This window comes from Cibotium barometz, chromosome 41, assembly GCF_041138505.1.
Source record: "Cibotium barometz isolate CiBa-2024 chromosome 41, ASM4113850v1, whole genome shotgun sequence".
Classification (NCBI taxonomy): Eukaryota; Viridiplantae; Streptophyta; class Polypodiopsida; order Cyatheales; family Cibotiaceae; genus Cibotium; species Cibotium barometz.
This window is the reverse complement of record NC_141086.1, coordinates 1,511,823-1,523,483: the sequence shown is the minus strand read 5'-3', so window position 1 is coordinate 1,523,483 and position 11,661 is coordinate 1,511,823. Positions and strand designations below refer to the sequence as shown.

General features: G+C 42.2%; 1 pseudogene across 1 annotated transcript; it reads left to right on the top strand.

Annotated features, from left to right (window-relative positions):
• Window positions 1–5,340: 5,340 nt before the first annotated feature.
• Window positions 5,341–9,817, top strand: LOC147614592 (disease resistance protein L6-like; annotated as a pseudogene). The gene is made up of 4 exons (XR_015262880.1): window positions 5,341–6,204; window positions 6,305–7,385; window positions 7,864–8,094; window positions 8,246–9,817. The product of XR_015262880.1 is annotated as a disease resistance protein L6-like (transcript).
• Window positions 9,818–11,661: the final 1,844 nt, after the last annotated feature.

The following is an 11,661-nucleotide window of genomic DNA, read 5'->3' as shown; positions in this document are numbered from 1 at the left end:
TACCAATCCATCCCCCTAAAAAAGAGGCCGTTACTCATGCCAACCACACAAATGTCCCTAAAACCACACCACCACCATGCACAGTAGCAACTCGCACTCAGATCGCCACTTCGCAAGTTGCTACCCCATCAAGCCACACTAACCCAACTAACAAAGCTAACACCACTAAAAAAAGTCCCCAAAGTTCATCATCTCACCTGTGGGTTTCTAAGAAGCTCCTCATAGGACAAGGCTACTATGAAGGTGAATCACACTTGTGGATCCCTAAAAGATCTCACTTGTGGATCCCTAAAAGATCTCACTGTCCCCCTCGTCCACATGCATCCAATGCTTCTTATCCCTCACGTCGCCAACCAATTCGCCAACCTCAAGCCTATAGGGAGGCCTATAGGGAGAGGGCCAAGCATAGGCCCAAGAGTTATATCCCTAAACCAGACCCTCCATGCCAACCTTCAAAATCATCTCTTCAATGGATTCGAAACCTCTTCTCCGTGCCCAACACTTCTATGAGGGCAATCCTCACATTTGGATTCCTAAATCTCCCCAATACAAACCCCCACCTCGTGTCACTCCATCGTCCCTTACCCTGAAATGGATGCCCAAGGCATCACCTGCCATAATGACTGCTTAGGATAAAGGTAAGCAAAAACTCCAAGCTAATTGTCATGCTACTGCTGATAGAATTCCTTACAGATATACCTTCAACGTTAACAAACCCCCCACCACTCATTGTTGTAAGGCTACCACCAGAGGCTACAAAAATGCCATCATCAGCTCCATCAGCCTTAGGTACTTCCTTTTGCGAACTGCTCCCAAATTCCTCAAGGAAGTAACTCCCACTTACTCACCAACACCTAACTGGAATCGACTCCTTGTCTTGGCAAATTGGACTTGCGAGACGATCAGTACAAAACCCGCAAAGTGGTGTTGGCAACATAGCCTATGTGTACAAAACCTGTTAGTAGAGGGTGCACAAAAAAAAGTCACAGGCATTCCAACTTTCCCACGCCCGTTCAAAGTTTGCCATGGCCATTGCCTCTTCAACAAGTTCCCATGCCCGTTCGATTTAAGCCCGTAGTCGTGCCAACCCCTTATCCAGGCCCACGGATGTTCCAAGTCTCCCGCGGACGTTCCTTCCTGATTTCATGAGCAAAAGCCCATTTGCTCATGTTCCCGTGCCTATTCGCTAAAATCTCAGGCCCGTTCGCTCACATTGGCCAACTACCATGCCCGTTTGCTTCACTTCCCGTGGCCGTTCCTTGACAGTCACATGTCCGTTCCCTGGACTTGCCACATCAATGCCCTTCTCCCAGTACTATAAATATGCCCCCCCCCCCCTCTCTATTCTCTAACTTTTGCCTCTCCCCAAACTCTTGAAATTTTTTCTCCCAAGTTCTTACACTGACCTACTAGCCCACACAATGTCTTAAGTCTCTGACCTCCCAAGAAGTCCTCCATCACACTACTATCAGGAGGAAGAGGCTGCAGGGTGGCCGCTTTAAAGAATATGCAAAGCACCCGACCAGTTTTCTCACTTGGGTGAGGCCTTGATGAAGTAGATCAATGGACACATTGTCCATTCTCTTATGAAAAATAATCATAAGGTGGAACATAAGCTCCTTTACTTCACCGAACCCTACTATAGAGCTATTGCTTCAGATCCCGCGATGGTACACAGAAGTTTGATCCGCTCAGCTTGGGAACACTACCCACTTTGGAACCATGGGGCCCTGACCTTTACAACACATTGTTTTTCACATAGAGCTATGGCACCAATCAACACACAGGCGAGGTCTTGGACATCGAAGGGTAGAGGCATAAAGGTGCAGCTGAGAGGGTGGAGTTGATGCGTGATGCTTTGGCATTTCCTCATATGATCCAGCCATATGTCCGCCTCAACAATGCAACAAAGCTCACCAGCAGAGGCCTGTATAGGGGAAACCCCAACAAGGATGGAGTCGAGTGGGGGAACATAGCACAGGAGGATTTGGTTATGCCTATAAGAGCTTTGCAGTTTCTACTTACTACCAGGTGGACCGACCGATTCAACCACTACAGTATGACCACATTGGCTAGAGTCCACCAGAGCTAGATGGTGAATTGGGCCGACTATCTCTTCAGAGAGCTACACGCAGTTTTCTTGAACCCCCAAGGAAAGCTAGCTACTGCTGCAACCTTATTGACTAGGGTCCTCTATTGTGGTGTTGGAAGAAGAATTGCCAAGGACAACCCAGCTAAGCGGGCCAGATGCGGCGGTGATCTCTCTACCCTCACCATCCACTTCTCCCAGTGAAGAGGCCCCATCACGCGCTAGATGTCATAGAATAGGTTCTACCGCCCCCCAACCCAAGGCCAACATAGGAGGAACTTGCAACAGCTACAAAAGCCAGTAAGAAGGCCAAAGAGGAAGAGGAAGAGAAGAGGAAACCATATTTTTTCAACAGAAGCCTGTTTGAAACACTGCCTCCTGAAATATTCCAAGAGATGCCATCATATGCAAAGGCTGGCTCTTCCTCCCCCAGTGCCACATAGAACACCGTGAACACTCTTCATTGGGTGCGCTCGAGCAGTTTCAGTTCCAGTCAAGCTTATGTAGAGAGCATACATGCAGCCCATGGAGATGTTCCAAACTTTGCACTTGGCTTCTCACATATGGCACGCGAGCTCATCACCCAAATGATAGAGTGCATCTACAGGCAACAAGAGGTGGTGCAGATGTCCCAAAACGGGAGAGGCTCTTAGCCAAGGCCCAAGAGGGTGCAGTGTCTAAAGACCTATAGCAGACATACCTTCAGTTTATGGAGCTCCATAAGAAGTTTGATCAGCAACCGAGCAATTGGGCACTGCAATTGCTCACATCACTGAGCTCCAACAGCAAGTCATAATAGCCCATACAACGGTTGAGAGAGCTCATCTCACGAGCTTACCGTAATTGAAGGTTGGTGCTCAATTACTGTAATGTTTTTTATCATGATGAGTTATATTTTGTGATTAGCGTGCATCTTAACATCATGAGATGAATGGATTGCTGTAGTTCATTGGAGATTTGAGGAGTCCATATGCAGATGCCATCAATTGGGGCTTTGCTTCTTGCATTGCGGGGATGGTGCAGTGATCGATTCGGGTAGCTGGGCGTTGGAGTTATAAAAAAGCAAAGGTTACCACATGCCAGTCGAGGGGTAATAGTGACAAAGGCTAATATGGTAGCAGCCATCCATAGCAAGGCAATCGAGGAGAACATAGGTATCGTTTATCTAGCCAACTGATGGATGGATGTGAGGATCAACAGAGCACGCCTTAGTTAAAGAGGTATTTCGCCATATCCTATGGTTAGAGCTTACGCTAACTATTGAGTCTCGACTTAATTAATGTGTATTACCTTAATTACAAGGATCCTACTTCATTGTGATGTAATTAGAGATTGGTATTATTTTAATCAATCAACGTTTCCTATAAAGGACCGTCAACTTAGTGTACATTTGTTGAAAGAATAAACTTTTTTTTTTAAAGGGGACAGAGATTAGAATTAATGAGAAAAACTCCTAAAAGGAGCATAAAGAGGATATACAATATCAAAGGGGGGCTCAAGCCTACAGACCTGAGGCCGTTACAAAGCAAGGATGCTCTTATTTAAATATGTATTTATAATGCAATTTTGAAGCCAAAAATATTAGAAGGTGGGCATTAAGATAGCTTTGAAATAATGTGCAAAGAGATCAAAAAGAATGAAAAGACACAAAAATAAATTTATGTATATTAATGTAAGTATGATTGTTTGTTTGTGTGTGCAAGTGAGAGAGAGAGAGAGAGAGAGAGAGATGCTTGCATTGAATATTATTAAGTGTTTTTTTTCAAACTATAGGTTTACTATTTTGGATAGATGCATGCTCCTTCAATTGGTCTTTAATACACAAAGACTTTACAAGGTTAGATTACTTGAACTATCTATCTTTTCAATTATAGTTATAATTTTATATTGAGCTTATAATTCAAATAACATAGTTTAGCCTTTTCTTTCAAACACTTAGATAAATATCTATCTTTTTCTGTTTATCTATCTTATCCTCTCTCTGTCTCTCTAATTCCGAGTCTCTAATCAATTTAATAATATATATGCTATAATGTTTTCTAAATATTAATCTTCTTAGCTCCTAGCATGTTGCTAAAGGTCAAGGATGGAGAAGATGATTGGAGGTGGTGCATGATTGTGAAGAAACAACCAAGAGACTTGCATTAAATAGTAAAAACATTGAATAAGAATAACTATATATCTATGATTTGACATTTTCGTAAAAAATAAAAAATAAAACCAAATAATATATTTTCAGGTACAAATATTAGAGAAAGAGTTTTCATACCCAAAATTGATAGAACTTCCATTTGAAATGAGAAGAAGACAATTTCCAATAAAATTGGCATTCTGTATGACAATAAACAAATCACAACGTCAAACATTGTCAAACCTAGGATTATATCTATCAACTCCCGTCTTTACTCATAGACAATTATATGTTGCATTATTTCAAGCAAAATCATCAGATACCTTAAAGATTTTCTTATTTAAAGAAGAACGCATAGAGACAAAAACAAAGAATCTTAAAGAAAATACAACAAAAAATGTAGTATATAAGGAAATCTTCGATATGACAAGAAAATGTAGTATATAAGGAAATCTTCGATATGACAAGATAATGAATAAAAAGGTAAAAGTAACAATATATAAAAATAAAAACGTATAAACAATAAATTTATTATTTGTTAAACCTCATATTAACCTTGCTTTTAAATCTCAAATCACGAATTATGGGAAAACAATTCTCCATTACAACAAACTCAAGTTGCTCAATAGAGGGTAAGCATTTTAATTTTAGAATATACAAAAAAATTAAACTAATAAAGCTTTTTACGTAGATTCGTATTCTTGGAGTGCTCTCCAATATCAGCAAACTTAATTGGAAAGCTACTAAAATATGCAAGCAAATACGGGTTTTAAAAAACCATAAATACGTTAAAAAATATTAATAATAAAAAAGTTTACTTAAAATATTTATTTAATCTATTTTGCAGATATCTTCCAAATAAGGAGGAAAGAATTTATGCAAAAGTAAAAATTTTCCCCAGAGACAGTTCACTGTGCAGTAAAAAGTAAAAAGTAAAAAGTAAAAAGTAAAAGGAAAAAGAATTTATGCAAAAGTGAAAAATTTTCCCCAAAGCCACAGAGACAGTTCACTGTGCAGTAAGAATTTATGCAAAAGTAGAATCCGGTGGTATAGATATCTACGTGCAGTGAGTGCGCACACAAAATAATATTTAGCTGTTCACACACACATCCATCATTCATGAGAAAAAGCTGTCAGGAAAGCAACAGCACTGGGACATCGTGCTTGACTCGGAGAAATTACCTGGAAGGAGCCTTCCTTGACTCGAAGAAATTACATGGAAGGATGACTCGAAGAAATTACCTGGAAGGAGCCGGTTGAAACCATTGCGGCGAAGTTTTAAAAGCCTGTCTCCTCTAATGGAGACGAGAGGCCTCTCACTGACATAGCGCTAAGAGAGAGAGAGAGAGAGAGAAGCAGAGGAAGAGAAACGTAGTGAGGGGAGAGAGAGAGAGATATGTTCAGGCAGGTTTTTAGTCTCTTGGCAGGGACGATAGTTTTTAGTGTGGGGGCAGGAATGATGATTTTCGGAAGACACAAGCGACGCCCCCCGAGCACAGAAGCTACTCCGCCCCCAGCTCTTGCTCATCAGCCTTTGCATTCGTCTATAGGCACCCATGCGGTGTTTATCAGCCATCGTGGGATTCGCGTGAAGCGTGGATCAAAGCCGTGGGATCAAAGCATTTCTGGACATGGCGGAGCTCCCTGAAGGAGACGATGTTCGCCCTTTCATGCTGGCGGCTGCCCGAAAAGCAATCATTCAAGTGCCCATCTTTACAAGCAATTACGCAGAGTCTAGGTGGTGTCTGGATGAACTTGTGGAAATGCTGAAGAGCACCAAGAGCTCCAGTAAAGCCAAGCTATTTCCGGTCTTCTATGACGTGAAGCCAGAAGACCTAAGAAACAAGAATGACGGGCCGTTTGCAAAAGCTATCAAGGACCATCGAAGACGAGGCAAGCACAACGAAAGCACGATCAAGGGGTGGGAAGATGCTCTGTGTGCTGCCTCATGGCTCGAGGGCTTCCGCCTGGAGACCTTTAACAAGTACGAAACTACTTCTGATCTGCGACCGTTTTTTGTAGTTTATCTTCTCACTTATATCACTAATCTATGCGATGTTATCAAATTATGTGCAGACGTGAAGGACAGTTGCTGGAAGCTCTCGTAGAGAAGATAGCACAGGAGATGCAAAGCAGGATTCCCGAGTTGGTTTGGATGAGAGGGTCCATGATGTGGTCGAGCTGTTTCATTTGAAAGAAAAGGGAAGTGTGTACTTTGTGCTGCTTTGGGGCATGGGTGGCATTGGCAAGACCACTCTTGCTCGCGCTATTTACAGGAGACTTGGAAAGGAGTTTCAAGCAGCAAGCTTTGTGGAAAATTGTCAAGATGGTAAGACACTGAGTCAATTACAGAATCAGTTGCTCGAAGATTTGCTGCTTGAAAAGAAGTTCCAAGGGGACGATGCAGGAAAGAAGAAAGTGTGTTTAAAAGCTGGATTAAGGGAGGAGGTCTTGATCATATTGGATGATCCAAAGAACTTTGAATCCATCGAGGAAATCATAGATCTGACATCCCTTCAACCGGGAAGTCGAATGCTTGTAACATCCAGGAACCAAACAGTATTTCCTCACGGCAATGATTTCTCTGATGTCTTCAGGGGTGAACGCTACGAGGTACAAGGCATGGACCGTGATGACTCCTTGCGACTTTTGTGTCTGAATGCTTTCAAGAAGCCTTCGCCAGATCTAGGTTTTGAAAAGCTAGCAGAGAAAGTACGCGAAGCATGTGCTGGTCTTCCCCTTTCGCTGGAGGTGCTTGGTAGGCATCTTAGGGAGAGGAAGGAAAAGAGATTCTGGGAAGAAGCAATCAAGACTCTAAGTAGTTGCACCACTTCAACGTTCAAACACATAGAGACTTGTTTGAAGGTTAGCTATGAGGCTCTTAGTAAGCATGAGCAGGAAATGTTTCTAGATGTGGCTTGCTTCTTGATTGGTTCAGACAGGCAGAGTGCCGAATACTTTTGGGAAAGCGATGATTTGGTAGAGGGTTCGATAAGTGGTCTAGAGAGCTTGGTAGATCTCTGTCTAGTAAAGGTGGACAAAAATGGGTGCTTGACGATGCACGATCACTTGAGGGATTTGGGGAGAGGCATTGTCAAACAGTCAGGCAAGTGGAGTAGGGTGTGGGATGATACTGACTTGACGCAAGTGCTGCGAAGTAACCAGGTGCGCTATCCACTTCTCTATTTACTTCTGTTTTCAGCACACATTTATGTTTGCAAACAATGCCGTAGGAAGCAAAGGCAATACAAAAACGAAAGACTACAAAGATTCAAATTGGCTGTTGTGAGTGTCCAGAAAGCAACTTGTTATACTGTTCATCCTTAACTTTTTACTCTTTGATTGGTTGCTTTTCCTTTTTTCCATCTTTGCACTTGCACTTGTTGTTTTGAAGCTTGTTTCTGGTGTGGAGGGTGGGTGGCTCTCCCAGTATTTCCATTTCAGTTGCTCTACACTAGATCTTACAATGTTTGTGCAATATCCATATATTTAACGGGTGCCTCAGTTATGCAGTCGATGGGAACTACATTAGTGAACGTAGATCTGTACCAAGCATCTGCATTATGCTCCTCCAATGCCAGTACTACAGTACATGAGCGATAAAACACGATCCATGCAATGATGGTTTAATTTGTGGTTGCAGGGTCTTGATCAAATCCGTGGGCTTGCCACTTCCCAGAAAAACTTGAATGCGAGTTTGCTTTCCCAAATGCGATCTTTACGATTGCTTTTTCTGCATGGAACATATCTGGAGGGTGATGATGAGGGGCTAAAAGCATTGGAAATAAGGTGGTTGAGATGTGCTCCTTCTAAAGAATTATTAGGCTTGGAGTTTCTTACTGTGTTGGAATTCTGGTCCACTATGTACTTTGAGGTATATAGTCATTATTATTATTTTTTAATGTTCGAGTTGATCTGCAAACGTTCCTTGAGCAGCTGAAAATTTGACAATACTTGCAGCTGTTAGAAGACTTTGGTCTTCTAAAAGTTTACATGTCCTGAACTTTGATTCATGTACTTTACAGATGAAACTTCCTTCTTCCTTTGGCCAGCTGAAAAATCTACGGAGGCTTGACATGGATAAGTGCTCTGAGCTGCAGAAGCTTCCAGAAGATTGTGGGTCTCTTGAAAGCCTAGAAGTGTTTTATGCTAGGGGCTCAGCAATCACGAAGCTTCCTTCTTCCTTCGGGCAACTGGAAAAGCTACGGGAGCTTAACATACGTGAGTGTTCTAAGCTAGAGGAGCTACCGGAAGATTTTGGGTCTCTTGAAAGCCTAGAAAAGTTTAATGCAAGGGGCTCAGCGATCACGAAGCTTCCTTCTTCCTTTGGCCAGCTGAAAAATCTACAGAGGCTTGACATGGATCAGTGCTCTAAGCTGCAGAAGCTACTGGAAGATTTTGGGTCTCTTGAAAGCCTAGAAGAGTTTCATGCATGGGGCTCAGCAATCACGAAGCTTCCTTCTTCCTTCAGGCAGCTGAAAAAGCTACGGGAGCTTAACATGGGTAAGTGCTCTAAGCTAGAGGAGCTACCGGAAGATTTTGGGTCTCTTGAAAGCCTAGAAGAGTTTTATGCATCGGGCTCAGCAATCACGAAGCTTCCTTCTTCCTTCAGGCAGCTGAAAAAGCTACGGGAGCTTAACATGGGTGAGTGCTCTAAGGTAGAGGAGCTACCGGAAGATTTTGGGTCTCTTGAAAGCCTAGAAGAGTTTAATGCAAGGGGCTCAGCAATCACGAAGCTTCCTTCTTCCTTCAGGCAGCTGAAAAAGTTACGGGAGCTTAACATGAGTGAGTGCTCTAAGCTGGAGGAGCTACAGGAAGATTTTGGGAAAGCCTAGAAGAGTTTAATGCAAGGGGCTCAGCAATCACGAAGCTTCCTTCTTCCTTCAGGCAGCTGAAAAAGTTATGGGAGCTTAACATGAGTGAGTGCTCTAAGCTGGAGGAGCTACAGGAAGATTTTGGGTCTCTCGAAAGCCTAGAAGAGTTTAATGCATGGGGCTCAGCAATCACGAAGCTTCCTTCTTCCTTCACGCAGCTGAAAAAGCTACGGGAGCTTAACATGGGTGAGTGCTCTAAGCTGGAGGAGCTACCGGAAGATTTTGGGTCTCTTGAAAGCCTAGAAGAGTTTCATGCATGGGGCTCAGCAATCATGAAGCTTCCTTCTTCCTTCGGGCAGCTGAAAATGCTACGGGAGCTTAACATGGATGAGTGCTCTAAGCTGGAGGAGCTACCAGAAGATTTTGGGTCTCTTGAAAGCTTAGAAGAGTTTAATGCAAGGGGCTCAGCAATCACGAAGCTTCCTTCTTCCTTTGGGCAGCTCAAAAAGCTACGGGAGCTCTAAGCTAGAGGAGCTACCGGAAGATTTTGGTTCTCTTGAAAGTCTAGTCTTCTTTTATGCATGGGGCTCAGCAATCACGAAGCTTCCTTCTTCCTTCGGGCAGCTGAAAAAGCTACGGGAGCTTAACATGGGTGAGTGCTCTAAGCTGGAGGAGCTACCGGAAGATTTTGGGTCTCTTGAAAGCCTAGAAATGTTTAATGCAAGGGGCTCAGCGATCACGAAGCTTCCTTCTTCCTTCGGGCAGGTGAAAAAGCTACAAGAGATGGACGAAAGATTTTGGGTCTCTTGAAAGTCTAGAAAAGTTTTATGCACGGGGCTCAGCAATCATGAAGCTTCCTTCTTCCTACGGGTAGCACCTAAAAATATTTGCATAAAAAATTTTGGTGAGTTTTTGTTCTTTATTATAAAAATATTTATGTTTGACAAATTTATGTGATAAATTTTTACTAGATGTTTTTGTGGATTTTATTTAGAGTATTTTTTTTTCAACGCCACACCTAGCGGTGCTTATAGCAATGTTTATAAATACCGTCGAGCGGTGCTTATAATAACGATGAAACGTAAAACACCACTATAACTTCAATAAAAAGCATTGTTAATCCCTCATCTTGTTATAGTGAATATTATCACTCGTTGATTCCAAGCTCAGCAACAAGCGGATAAGCCAGTTAGGAAGCATGGCCAAAGAAGAAAAGTTAAGAAGATTGGGAATGGAGATCACCAAGTGAGCATTTAGAATGGCTTTGATTTAGTTAGTGAAAACCGCTTCAATTGAATCTAGTTATGAGGATACAATTCTCAAAGTTCAAAATATCAAACCAATAAGAAAAGTGATGTGCATACTACTTCCAAGGGGATGAGAAATACCCAAATGTTGAAACAAAAAGTGAGAGATTGGAATTGGGCAGGGCCTTGTCGTTCTTTGGAATGAGATCATCTCATGCACTTGTGCTTAACGTATGCTTGGATTTGATGTAAATGTACTCTTGCTTTGTTTACACACACATGCGCTCACATGCTCATTTGGTTGTGAGATTTTTATAAAGAATTTGCTCTTCATTTTCACACTCACTCTCACGTGTTCATATTGGTCGCTTTTATAATGGTTTAAATTTTATCCTTATCTTTGTTTTTTTTTTGTTTTTTTGTAGTCAAAATTGTGTTGCTCATTTCTTTTCCTGCACCTTGTGCCTCTCTACTATTTGTTGTTAGTGTTTTGCCATGCAGTGTGTGTGTGATGGAGTAGTCAGTAAGGACCCAGCAGTAGACGTTCAAACTAGAGCCATAGACCTAGATCTATAAGAATTGGAGGGAGGTTGAGGTCAAGGAGGCCACCACTAGGCTCGCTACCAAGTTTTCCATTCTCAAGTAGCAAGTTGGCCTCGCAAAGATTAAGGCCACCAAGATGGCACCTCACTCTTCTGTGTACGTTTGTTCCCTTCTCTCTCTTGCAGTCCAGTGTTGACGTGGCCCAATTCACTTTATAGTCACTTCTCTGTCTCGTTATCTTTTTCTCGCTTGCTGGTAGGTGCTAAAAGGAGGTTGTCATGATGCTCGCTCCAGTCTGTTTATGCTTTTCTTTGCTTGTTTGTTGCAGCTATGAAAGTGGAAGCATGCTTAAAGGTACCACCCAAAATAAGATCCATGGGTATAACCAATTGTCCGAATCCCTCGAGACTCGTGCTCTTTGCAAACCAAAGAAGTTATGTGATTTGTAGAGACGGATCCATTTAAATTTGTGTTTCCTTATCTGGAATTTGTGTTCTTGTATTGTGCTCATGGCAAATCTATGCACCACACAACTCAGTGCCCAACAATGTGTTAGAAATTACATAGAAAATTACAAACAATAAGGCCTAAATACCATGCAAACAACTCCATTAATAAATTCAAGTACTGAGATGATACCCAAAAAAAAGACCAAACCACCATTGAGGGCTATCAATAAGGCCCAAACACATCTATAGTGCTTCTATTGACAAGGGTTGCACGAGATTGTGGATTGTCAAAATCGAAATGCTCCAAATGTGGAAAACCTTGCGTTTCCAAAGCCTATGTATGATAAATGCAGTGTTAAGCATTTATTCATTGATTGCCCAAACCACC